The sequence below is a fragment of the Antechinus flavipes genome, chromosome 1, assembly GCF_016432865.1.
Source record: "Antechinus flavipes isolate AdamAnt ecotype Samford, QLD, Australia chromosome 1, AdamAnt_v2, whole genome shotgun sequence".
Taxonomy (NCBI): Eukaryota; Metazoa; Chordata; class Mammalia; order Dasyuromorphia; family Dasyuridae; genus Antechinus; species Antechinus flavipes.
Window position 1 is genome coordinate 353,104,877 of NC_067398.1, and position 11,775 is coordinate 353,116,651.

The 11,775-nt window shown below is 34.8% G+C and overlaps 1 long non-coding RNA gene across 1 annotated transcript; it reads left to right on the forward strand.

Moving 5' to 3' along the window:
• The first annotated feature begins 3,059 nt into the window (after positions 1–3,059).
• LOC127560888 (uncharacterized) lies at positions 3,060–11,367 on the forward strand. Its single transcript, XR_007953427.1, has 2 exons — positions 3,060–3,153; positions 8,248–11,367. It is a non-coding gene; the product is annotated as an uncharacterized LOC127560888 (long non-coding RNA).
• The last annotated feature ends 408 nt before the right edge of the window (positions 11,368–11,775 follow it).

Consider the following 11,775-nt stretch of genomic DNA (forward strand, 5'->3'; position numbering starts at 1 on the left):
TTATTATATTTATACTATATGTCATTTTATATTTAAAACAGGCCAAATTCCTTCCAAAAACTGTTTCTTCAAATATAATAGAATGTATCAGGTATTAAAATTAAATATCACATTAAATTAAAAATTGAAATATATTAAAATTCAACATTATGTTAAAACAAAGTCCTTTTTCTACTACTAAGCATCAAAATGGATATCTGTAATGATGGCAATATCTTACATCCTTTGACAATAAAAAATAAATCCTTTTCTTTATGCAAAAACATTTTTTGCCGTAATTGCTTCATGTAAAAAGGATTCCAAAGGACAATATTATGTATCTCTACAAAAAAAATTTGAAATTGGTACATTCAAGTGGTATATACAAATACTAGCTCCCAAGCATCAACATTATCTGAGCCAATGCAACATTCTTATTCTTACCAACTGTATGTGAGTTTGACAAGGTCATACAGAGTTGTACAACTTAAATCCATCTATTAGAGGCTATTAGATTATTTGGTAAATTGGGTATCTTCTCAGAACCTTATACCTATAGTAACCATATCATAGGGTTGTTATGAGGATCAAATGAGATAATATATAGAAAGATTATTTGGTAAAGGTTAAAGAATTAAGTATTAGGTATTAGATTTTAGGTATTAGGTGTTAGGATGATGGTTATGTGATATGTTTATATAAATATGTTACTTGGTGGGGTAACCTTCCACTTGGAGCCAAAGTGTTCCCAAATGGAATAATCCCCCCCAGATGTTCCAGTGTGTCTAGAGCCTTACCTGGCTCAAAATAGTTTTGGGTTTGTGGCATTTCTCCTTTGTTTCCTGCTTAATTGCCTAAGAAGCATTTTCTTCTACTTTAAGCCGTCTGTCCCTCCCAAGATTCAATTTAATTTAGCATATTTTTTATTAATAGTCTATCATAATCTAGGCATTTTGCTAGGGACAAATTCAGGGACAAAAAAGAAACAATATTTGGCTTCACAGGGGAGCCAAAAGAACATTGCTAATACAATATGTATGCAAGTTAGTAAGTATGAACTATATGCAAAATCATTTTAAGAGGGAGAGAGAATTAAAAACTGGGGGTCAGGAAAAAGGCTCCATGTAGGAATTGGTACCCAACTGTGTTTTGAAGGAAGCCAGAGAAAGTGAAGATAGACTGTATTTTAAACATAGGGAACTCCTTGGGATGAAGGCAAGATACGGGATTTCATGTATGGGAAATAACATAGTTGAACAGTGGGAGAATGACCAAGTAAAGAGATTGTGAACAATACGAAATAAGATTTTAGAGGTAAGTAGTGGATATATTGTAGCAGATTTAAATGCAGCTTAAGAATTTGTAATTTATCCTTGGTGTAATAATGAGTTGTTAAATAGGGAGTGAAATGGTCAGACAGATCTCTTTTAGAAGTACAAATTTTAATAGCATCAGTGGCAGTCATAGAGAGAGCTAACAGTACTCATCAGTGTAATTGATACTTTTTTTTTTTTACTATTGTTTTCTTAAGTATTAATCAACAAGCATTTCTTCAATACCTACTACATACCAGGCCCTGTGCTACTGGCTGGAATGAAATCACAGAACAAATTTAATTATTGAGAGTGAATTTTAATGATTGTTGGGGGATTTCAATGAAAAATCCATTAACTTTCCTTAGTCAATAAATGCATCACAAGGTTACTTTACATATTAGGTTCTATATATATGCCCATACAGTATCCTCATCCCTGTCATTATGTTCTTGTTTACCATGAGTAACTAAAGCAATTGAGGCACTGAATTAAAGAATGGGGTATGAGTTCCAATAAAAGAGAACTAGAAATGAAATTATCAAGCTTATGAAAGTCAATGTGTGGTTTCAAACACTTGCTCACTGGAAGCCAATATCCACAAGACATTCTTCTTCCATTCTGGTGTTGGAAATGGTTCTAACTGGACTGAAGGAATGTTTAATTTTGGATTAATGCCCTTGTGTTACCAAATGTTGAAAAATATTTGCATATTTAATTTTAATTTGCCTGAATTCTGACTTAAGCTGAAAAAAAAAATTAATTCTTCCCCATCTGGGTTACACAAGAGAGATCTGGGGCCAATTAATTTCAATCAAATATATACAAACTTCCCAATGTCCAGGGAAGCCAGGTGTTAGAATAGATAAAATGAGGAAATCAAGAAGACCCGAGTTCAAGTCCAGCTTCACTTACAACATGATCCTAGACAAGTCACTTAACTTTTTCAGTTTTCTCCTCTCTAAAATGATCTGGAGAAGGAAATGGCTAACCATTAAAGTATGTTTGCTTAGTAAGCCTCAAAAGAAGTCATGAAGAATTGGACAAGATTGAACAATTTCCAAGGTTCCAATCAAAAACTTGACTGTGCTTCTTAGCTTCTAGAGCAACATAAAAGGACTATAAAGTCCAACCCTGCTTACTTCTCAGAGCCACTAGAAGCCAGATTTTTGTGAGGTAATTTGTGGAATCTATTTTCCAGCTTCCTTGGAACCCCTTGGTTTTCCTCCTTTGAACTTTCAACAAGAATTATTATAGATTGGTTTTGTTGTGTTCACTTAGCCTACAAAACATATACATACACACACATATGAAAATCCTAAATTTTTTTGTATCTAACCCCTTCTTTGAATAATTTCTGTAAAAAATACATAGGATTGTAATTATATGATTATATAATCTATGTTGAAATATGTAATCTATATTGAAATATAAATTTAGATTATATATTTTCAAAGTAACTCAGATTCAAAATTAAAGATTCTTTTAAAATTAGGACCTCAGTAATCCCACTCCCGCCCCCAGACTGCAAACAAACAAACAAACAAACAAATACAAAACAGAACCTGGAAATTCCCTAAAGCACCGCAAGCCCAAGCGGGCAGAATAGGTGGGAAGGACTGGGGCAAGGATCCAGGGCAGCTCGCAGGCAAGAGAGCCGAACACCTGCGGCCCAGTCACGTGGGCGGAAGTACACGTGTCACAAAGCACGTGGGAGGAAATACACGTGCTGCGGGAGTTGGAGCGTATATACCTCTGGGCCGGCGACAGAGTCTTACTGAGATTTTAGCTGGCCGAGGAAGAGGCGTAAGTTTAAGAAGATTGCGCCGGCTGATTCGTCCTGACTTTCCTGGCTACAGCTGTAAGGAGGGGAAGTTGAGCAGCACAGAGTGGGCTTGGAGGGAGCCGGGGTGGAACCCTCCGAGCGAAGTGCCAAAGCCTCGGGCAGCGCTGCGTCCTGGGGGGCAGATCGCTTTCCCTGTTCTCTCTATTAGAACTCCTACTCTGTCTTCATTCGCTTTGTGTCTCGGCACCTCCGTTTGGGGCTTTGTATCGCTTTAAATTTAATTTGTCCCTTTGTATACGACTCCCTTGCTATTTTATTCTTTTATGTTCCTCCCTTTTGTCCCTTTCCCCTCTTTTCGAGTTCCTCCTTCCTCCATGTTTTCTCTCCCTCTCCGCAGCTCTATAAAAACGTTAATAACACTTTCCCAAATTAGAAAATGTTGCTGCCCGAAAGACATGGCTCCTCTTTTCCAGGTAAAAGGAAATCAAGGTTAATTGAGGGCAGGGATACGGTGCTCTACTTGCTCAGGTGATCAAAGCAACCTTGTTTCTTTCTCCATGGGGTTTGGAAGAAGGGTGTCTTTGACTAACTTGTAAAACTATATTCTCGCATTTAAAATGATCCGTGTTCACGTATGTGTGTATGTTGCATAAATTTGAATATACGTGGCATGCGTAACTGCGTTTGTATTTAGCCGCCTTGTACCTCCCACTTAGAAAGCATGCCTCAGTCAGGAGGTCCTGGAGTCCAGGAATGCCGGCCGTCTGTGGCTCTGGACAATTCGTGAAAGCTCTAGAGCTAAGAATCGGAGTTAGATGAAGCAAATTGTCTCCCATTGGGAGGAAGAGTTAATTGTCGAATTGGCTCTTCTAAAGAATCGGCAGATCCACAAGTAGAAGGGACTTTGGAGACTCTCGGGTTCATCACTCCCTCCCCCACCTTTCTGATGGGAAATGGAGAACAAAGTGATGAGTGATTTGCCCACTTTGACAAAAAGAATAAATAGAACTTGGATTTTTTTTTTTTTTTTTGAAACCCGGCGTTGGATGCAAAACCTGGAGTTAACCAAGCTGCCCCCACTTTGGGGGGGACTCCCCTCCCCCAAAAACCAGTTATGGTTTTTGGCCTCCTCTTCTCTAAGCCCCTTCCTTTTAAGAATATATATATATATATATAGAGAGAGAGAGAGAGAGAGAGAGAATGAGAATGAGAATGAGAATGAGAATGAGAATGAGAATGAGAATGAGAATGAGAATGAGAATGAGAATATAATATAATATAGGGGTTGAACTCCCAACCCCTATACTTGGGTATTTATTGGAAGGACAAACATTTGAAGCCTAAATTCCTTAGGCACATTAGGAGAAAGTGGGAATCAATGGAGGAGACTCTGATGTTGCAAAAGATTGAAGGCTAACAGATAAAGAGATAGGAGAAGCAATGGAGGTGAACAGAGGTTTTGTAGAGAAGAGATGGCTTCGTGTGCTTTGGTCCATGGGGTCACAGATGTGATGTGATCTTTGCTATTTAGATTCTAGTACGTTAGCGGTTTTAGCTGTTAATTGGTGCCTGACTTGAAATAATTCTAGGGTTTGCTGAATTGAGTTTCTGGTGAAATGCTTTGCTACATCCATATGTCTTCAAGAAAATTTGTTAAAACTGTCCCACTTGACAGTTATTTGACTAGGCTAGTTACTTGTTTTCCTCATAAGATTGAGGTGGTAGCATCTATTCCAGGGTTATCAGGAGGATCAAAAGAGGTGTTGTAAATGGTTTTGCAAGTCTTAATTCTATGTAGCTTTTTTTTTTTTTTTAATTAACAGTCTATTAAGTCAGTCACTTAGTATTTGAATTTTGTAGAATTTAGGATTTATCTGCAGACCTAGGATACTATAGTTGCTTGAGAATGGAAGGATTATGGAATTGAATAGTGAAGATGGAGGATGGATGATTGTCCAGACTACAGGGAGTTTTTTTAATTTTGCAATCTCCTTTCCAGGACCCTTCTACTTCACCAGACTTGTGGAAGAAAGCAGCTGTGTGAAAGTGGTAGAGTTTTCAAGGAACTTGGTCTGGGAATGTCCCTAAACATGGGTGCAAACCTAGTTCTCTTTTGAGGAAGGAGTGACTTTTTCTCCAGCTCTTAGATGAGTGCAGAAGTACAGTGTGTTCTCTCTTGAACCTGAAGGACTTTCAGATTTCCAAAGACCATACCTACCTAGAAAATTTGACTTTGAAATGTAAGAATTGGAAGAAACGAAAGAAGGTTGTTGGGAAAGCTAATCATAAGATACTTAATGTTATTAAACTTATTGTCTTAAATGGGAAAATGATCAAATTCTTACAAAAGGAGGTGAATATTTCTGCATTAGATTGTGAGGTTTTTATGTCCTAAAATTTGATCATGTGTTAGGATATAAAAACCTCACAATAAAAGGCAGAAACGCAGAGATAGTAAATACAATAAAAATTATATGTAGTAAAGGGCTGTGGAAAAATAAACCAAAAATTAATTGGAAACTGAATAATCTAATCCTAAACAATGGGTGGATGAAAAAACAAATCATAGACACAATAGAGAACGACAATGAGACAATGTACAAAATTTATTGGATGCAGCAAAGACAGTTCTTTTTTTTTTTTAATCTCTAAATGCTTACATGAATAAAATGGAGAAAGAAAAGATCAATGAACTGGACATGCAACCAGAAAAAAGCATAAAAAACAAAACAAAATAAATTTAACACCCCCTCAATTAAATACCACATTTGAAATTCTAAAATAAATAAATTAATAAAATTGAAAATAAGAAAACTGTTGAACTAATAAAACTAAGTTGATTTCATGAGAAAAATCCAATAAAATAGATAAACCTTTAGTTAATTTTGATTAGAAAAAAGGAAAGATAACCAAATTACCTATATAAAAAATGTAAAGGGTAAACTTCCCACCAATGAAGAGGGAGTTAAAGCAATAATTAGGAGCTATTTTGCCCAACTGTATGCCAATAAATCTGATAGTCTAAGTGAAATGATGAATACTTAGAAAAATATAGATTATATATATAGAAGCATTTTAGAAAAAGAAATTGAACAAGTGATTAACTCCCTAAGAAAAAATGTCCAGGGCCAGAAGGATTTACAAGTGAATTCTACCAAAACCTTAAAGAACAATTATTTCAATACTCTACAAACTATTTAGAAAAATAATGGAAGGAGTCATCCTACCAAATTATTTTTATGACAAATGGTGCTGATACCTAAACCAGCAAGGATCAAAACAGAAAATTTTAGGCCAAATTTCCTTAATGAATGAATATTGATGCAAAAATTTCAATAAAATATCAAAGATGACAGCAATTTATCACCAGCATAAAACACTGTGACCAAGTACAATTTATGCCAGCACTGCATGGCTGGTTCATTATCAAGAAAATTATTAGCTAATTGACTATATCAATAACCAAACTAACAAAAATCTGGTGATTAAATCAATAGATGCAGGAAAAGTCTTTGACAAAATCCAGAACTCATTTCTATTAAAAGTAATGGAAAGCATAGAAATAAATGGAGTTTTTCTTAAAATAAGTGGCATCTATCTAAAACCATCAGCAAGCATTATATGTAATGGGGATAAACTAGAAGCATTCCCAGTAAGATCAGGGGTGAAACAAGATTGCCCACTATTACCAGTATTTTTAGTATTTAGTAATTACTATTCAGTAATATTATTATAAATCTTAGCTTTAGCAATAAGAAAAAGAAACTGAAAGAATTGGAATATAGATAATGAGGGAACGAAATTATCACTCTTTGTGAATGATATATGGTATACTTAAAAGAATCATAAAGAATCAACTAAAAAACTACTAGAAACAATTTTAGCAAAATTTCAGGATATGAAATAAACCCACATAAATTATCAACATTTGTGTTACCAAAAAAAAAGTACAGCAAGAGATAAATTCCATTTAAAATAATTATAGCTGATATAAGATATTTGGGAATCTACTTGCTAAAACAAAGCTAGGAACTATATGAACACAATTACAGAACCTTCCACACAAAGAATTTGGATCTAAACAACTGGAAGAATATTAAGTGCTTGTGAGTAAGCCAAGCGAATATAATAAAAATGACAATTCTGTCTAAATAAATTTACTTGTTCAGGGCCATAAACTGCTAAGACATTACTTCATAGAATTAGAAAACTAATAGCAAAATTCATCTGGAAGAACACAAGGTCAAGAATTTCAAGAGAATTAATGAAAATAAAATGTGAAGGAAGTAAGGCTATAACTTACCAGACCTAAAACTGTATTATAAAACAATGGTCATTAAAACCATTTGGTACTGGCTAAGAAATGAGTAATTGATCAGTGGAATAGGTTTAGTTCACAAGACATAATGGTCAATTACTATAGTAATCTAGTGTTTGATAAACCCCAAAACTCCAGCTTTTGGGATAAGAACTCATTTTTGACAAATTGCTGGGAAAATTGGAAAATAGTCTGGCAGAAACTAAGTATTGACCAACATCTAATACCATATACAAAGACAAGGTCAAAATAGGGTCATGATTTAAACATAAAGGGTTGATACTGTAAGCAAATTTAGAAAAGGAATAGTTTAACTCTCAGATCTGTGGAGAAAGAAGGAATTTCTGACTTAAGAACTGGACAAGTTTATGAAATTCAAAATGGATAATTTTGATTATATTAAATTAAAAAGCTTTTGTAGAAACAAAACCAATGCAGCCAAGATTAGAAGGGAAACAGAAAACTGGGAGAAAATTTTTACATTCAAGATTTTTGATAGGCCTCATTTCTAAAATATATAGAAAATTGACTCAAATTTATAAGAATAAAAGCCATCCCTCAATTGATAAATGGCCAAAGACAGACTTATTTGGGGTGAGGGTAGTACCTTTTGTTAAAGTAGACAAGAAAAATCCACCTGAATCAGTATCTAAAATTGGATTCTTTATGATCCTTGATCTTGAAGTATGTTTTGAGTGATAGGATCAGTAGTTTAATGTGTGTTATTTGCATAATGCATTATATTGGACTAATTCACACTTTCTGTTTCTTCAACAATGTCTTAGTGCCCATTTTCTCACAATGCCTTTAATATTCACTTCTAACAATTGTAATCTTTGTTCATTTTGCAGGGTATGAGATGGAACTTCAGCTTAGTAATTGTCTTTGTCAGAAAATACTATTTGGGTTTATGAGTATTTTTGGGGGCCAACTGAAAGATCCCAAGATGAAAACTCAGCCAAGTTTCAAACTTCCAGATTGAGGAGAAAATATTATAAACAACATAAGGGAAACATGTAACTACACTTAACTGAGGATAATGCAAGACCTAGCAGCTTCTACATGAAGATAGCAGTGCTTTGGACATTTTCAAAGAAGAAAAGAGCCAAGATTTGGAGTCAAAAATAACTTACCAAGCAAAACTGAGTATAATCCTGAACAGAGGAAAAGATGGACAGTTAAAGTGGAAAAAATCTTATTTGTGACAGACCAGGACTTCAATAGAAAATTTGATGTCTAAGATCCAGGACAGTCAAGATCAGGCATAAGGGACTCAATAAGATCAAATTGTTGACATATCAAAATTCTTAAATCTGTCATCATAGTTTGAAAGAAAGGTGTGAGTTATATGATGAGTTGATTCTAAAATAAATGAAATTAGGTAGGGAGAGGTAAAGAGGAGCTGAGCATTATACAAATGAAGCATGAAAGGAAAAACTGGCTACAAAGAATGTGGGGGGTGGAAGGCTGGTAGTGGTCTACCCATCCTTATTCTTCTCATCAGAAAATATTTAGATATAAGGTCTCTAGATTTTATAGAGGGCGAGGCAGTGGGATAGATGTGGTCAACTTAAAGAATAGGAGCGATTTTTTTTTTTTTTAAGAGGTGTAGATCGAGGAGGTAGGAGTAATTTGGGATCAAAGTTTATAAGAAATAGTTCAAATAAAGGGCTGCAATAGAATCCTTTCAGCTGATAAAAAGAGAAAGGGGGATAGCAATCATCTTAAAAGTTTGATTTTAAAATAGGCATAAACGAGAAATGGGGAAAATCTGATGAGACCCTATTTTCTATCAGACTTAGGGATAAATGAACAATTTATGAATGTGAGCATTGAAAGATATAAAATTGAAAAATATGATTATATTAAATTAACAAGTTTTTATGCAAATGTAACAAACATAGCCAAGATCAGAAGGAAAGCAGAAAGGTAGAGGAATTTTTATGGATGGGAAAAGTCTCATGTAATATGTGAAGAACTTGATAAAATGATGCCATATGACCAGTCAATTTTTGAAGATATTAAAATAATTTAGTCATATGGAAAGGCTCTAAATCAATGACTAGAAAAATGCAAATTAAAACAATCTTGAAATTTCTTATTGGCTATCAGATTGGCTAAAATGATAGAAGGGGAAAACATGTTAGAGGAGATATAAAAAAAAAAAATGGGATTTTTTTTTTTTTTTTTTTTTGGTAGAATGTGAATTGATGCAACCATTTTGGAGAGCCATCTGGAATTATGCTCAAAGAGTTATTAAAACTGCCTGTACCTTTTTGATCAAGTAATATTGCTAGACTAGTAGATCTGTTTCCAAAGATGATAGAAGGGGAAAATCCTATATCTTCAAAAATATTCATTAGCATCTTTTTGAGGTTACCAAAAAAATGAAAATTGCAGGGATGCCCGTCAATTGGGGAATGGCTAAAGTTATGGTATGGGATTAGGATGGAACATCGACTATAAGAAATGAGTTCTATCTTGGAAAAATAGACTTGAACAAAAAAATTAGCAAAACCAAGTTTTGTATACATTAATAGTAATATGTCAAGTGTTATGTCCTTTGTAGGTGATTTGAATGGCAATGGCTCTGCTTATAGAGAAAAGTGGCATATGCACAGATTAGTTTTACAAATGTATATACATAATGAAAGACATCGTTGGGATAGGGTGGGAAGGAAAGGAAGAAATGTAAAGAGCGTAGGAGAGAATGGAGAACTTAAAACGAAGCATTTCTTTAAGAAGTTTTTTTTTTTTTTAAATCAAAAGTGAATGTAAATTCATGGTTTAATAGTGAATTCTCTGTATCTTGTGCTGTGTACCTGAAAATGTTTTTGTCTGTGTATTTAAGTTCAGAACAAATTAGAAAAATATCTTTGGCCTCTTTTTCAAAATACTGCAGTTTTCTCATTTTCTGGGGATTTTTATGTTTATAGGATTGAACTAGCATCACTCCTGTAATCAAAGAAATATATATAACAGAAGATGGGTGAAGATTTCCACCATGACAGACCTTGATGTGGGCCTAGAAGACTATCAGTGTTTAAGATTTAAAAATTCCTAATCTGTAACCCCAAGAAAGTATCTCTATGAAAACAGTCCTACTGGAGAAGGAACATGGAAATGATTTCAGAAGCAACGTCATTCCTTGCTTGAACTGCAGAGTGCAACAACAAAGACTTTTGGTGTTGCCCTTCTTCACTCCTTTCCTAATCCTTACTTCTTGATGGAGTCCTAGTTGGTCAATCAAAGTAACCTTATTTTATCCCCAAGAAAAGTATGCCTAATATGTCAAGAGACTTGAGACTGTCCTCTGAAATGACCAATTCAGTGTCAGTAGCATTTGAGACTGATCTAGTCCTTTGAAAAATCCCTTTAGCTCTCTAAGATGAGAAGGCTCCATGGTCCTCCTTCGGAAGTAAATATTAAATGGATCATTGGACTGAGTTATTTGATAACAAAATAAAGTTTTTTTTGGTGTCTATGTAGGGGCTTTTCCCCCTCATCTTATCACTAGAGAGATAATGTGCTTCGGATATATCAAATGAGTAGATTGATAAAACTGGACTTTTTGTTCAAAAACTAGCTTCTTGGGAGAAACTTAGAAGCTTTAATATGCCACTAATGTATTATCCAGACAACCAGCAAGGACTCCTTAAACATTCCAGAGAAAAGGGCACTGTCAGTTCTATAGACATACATGACTTGTGATCTCTGATCTTTATTTTTTCCCCTCTGTTGGGGGGCCATTCTGAAAAGATTGACATGAGTTCTTGATGCCAGTGAACTTGGAAACCATTGGCAGGCAAACAGTTTGTATTTTTATCAGGACACTACCCTGCGTAAAGGGGTTCTGCTTCTTTCATTCAGAAAGACCATTTCCACGCCACAGTTGTGGGGTCTCTTCTTTGACCTTCAGCCTAAAAGTTACTTTTATTAAAAAATTTAATAAATTTTCAGTTTAAAAATGATGTTTGTTTTAGTTATGGGAAGATATGGCAGGTAACCTTTGCCTGCATATAAGGAGTGGGGAGGGGAATCAATTGACTATCTTTATACTAGAAAAATTCTAAGTTTGTAGCTATTCACTGCCATATCATACATGGACACACATTGTGAAAAGGGAACAGACTCTCACTTCTCCTCCCTCACTATATTTAACATGATACTATACTAGGACATAACTCCTAACAGTCCTTCAGCTTCTAGGAGTTAGCCAGGGCTAGTTCCAACAGAAGATGGGCAAGAGTATGAACAAGTAGGAATGGTTCTGGGACCTTGTCAGCCCAAGAGTGTGCAGAGATCAGTTGTGCTGTTTCACATCTTTAGCTATTCCTCTACACGACTAAGTACCTGTTACATATTTGTTTGGTTTTCAG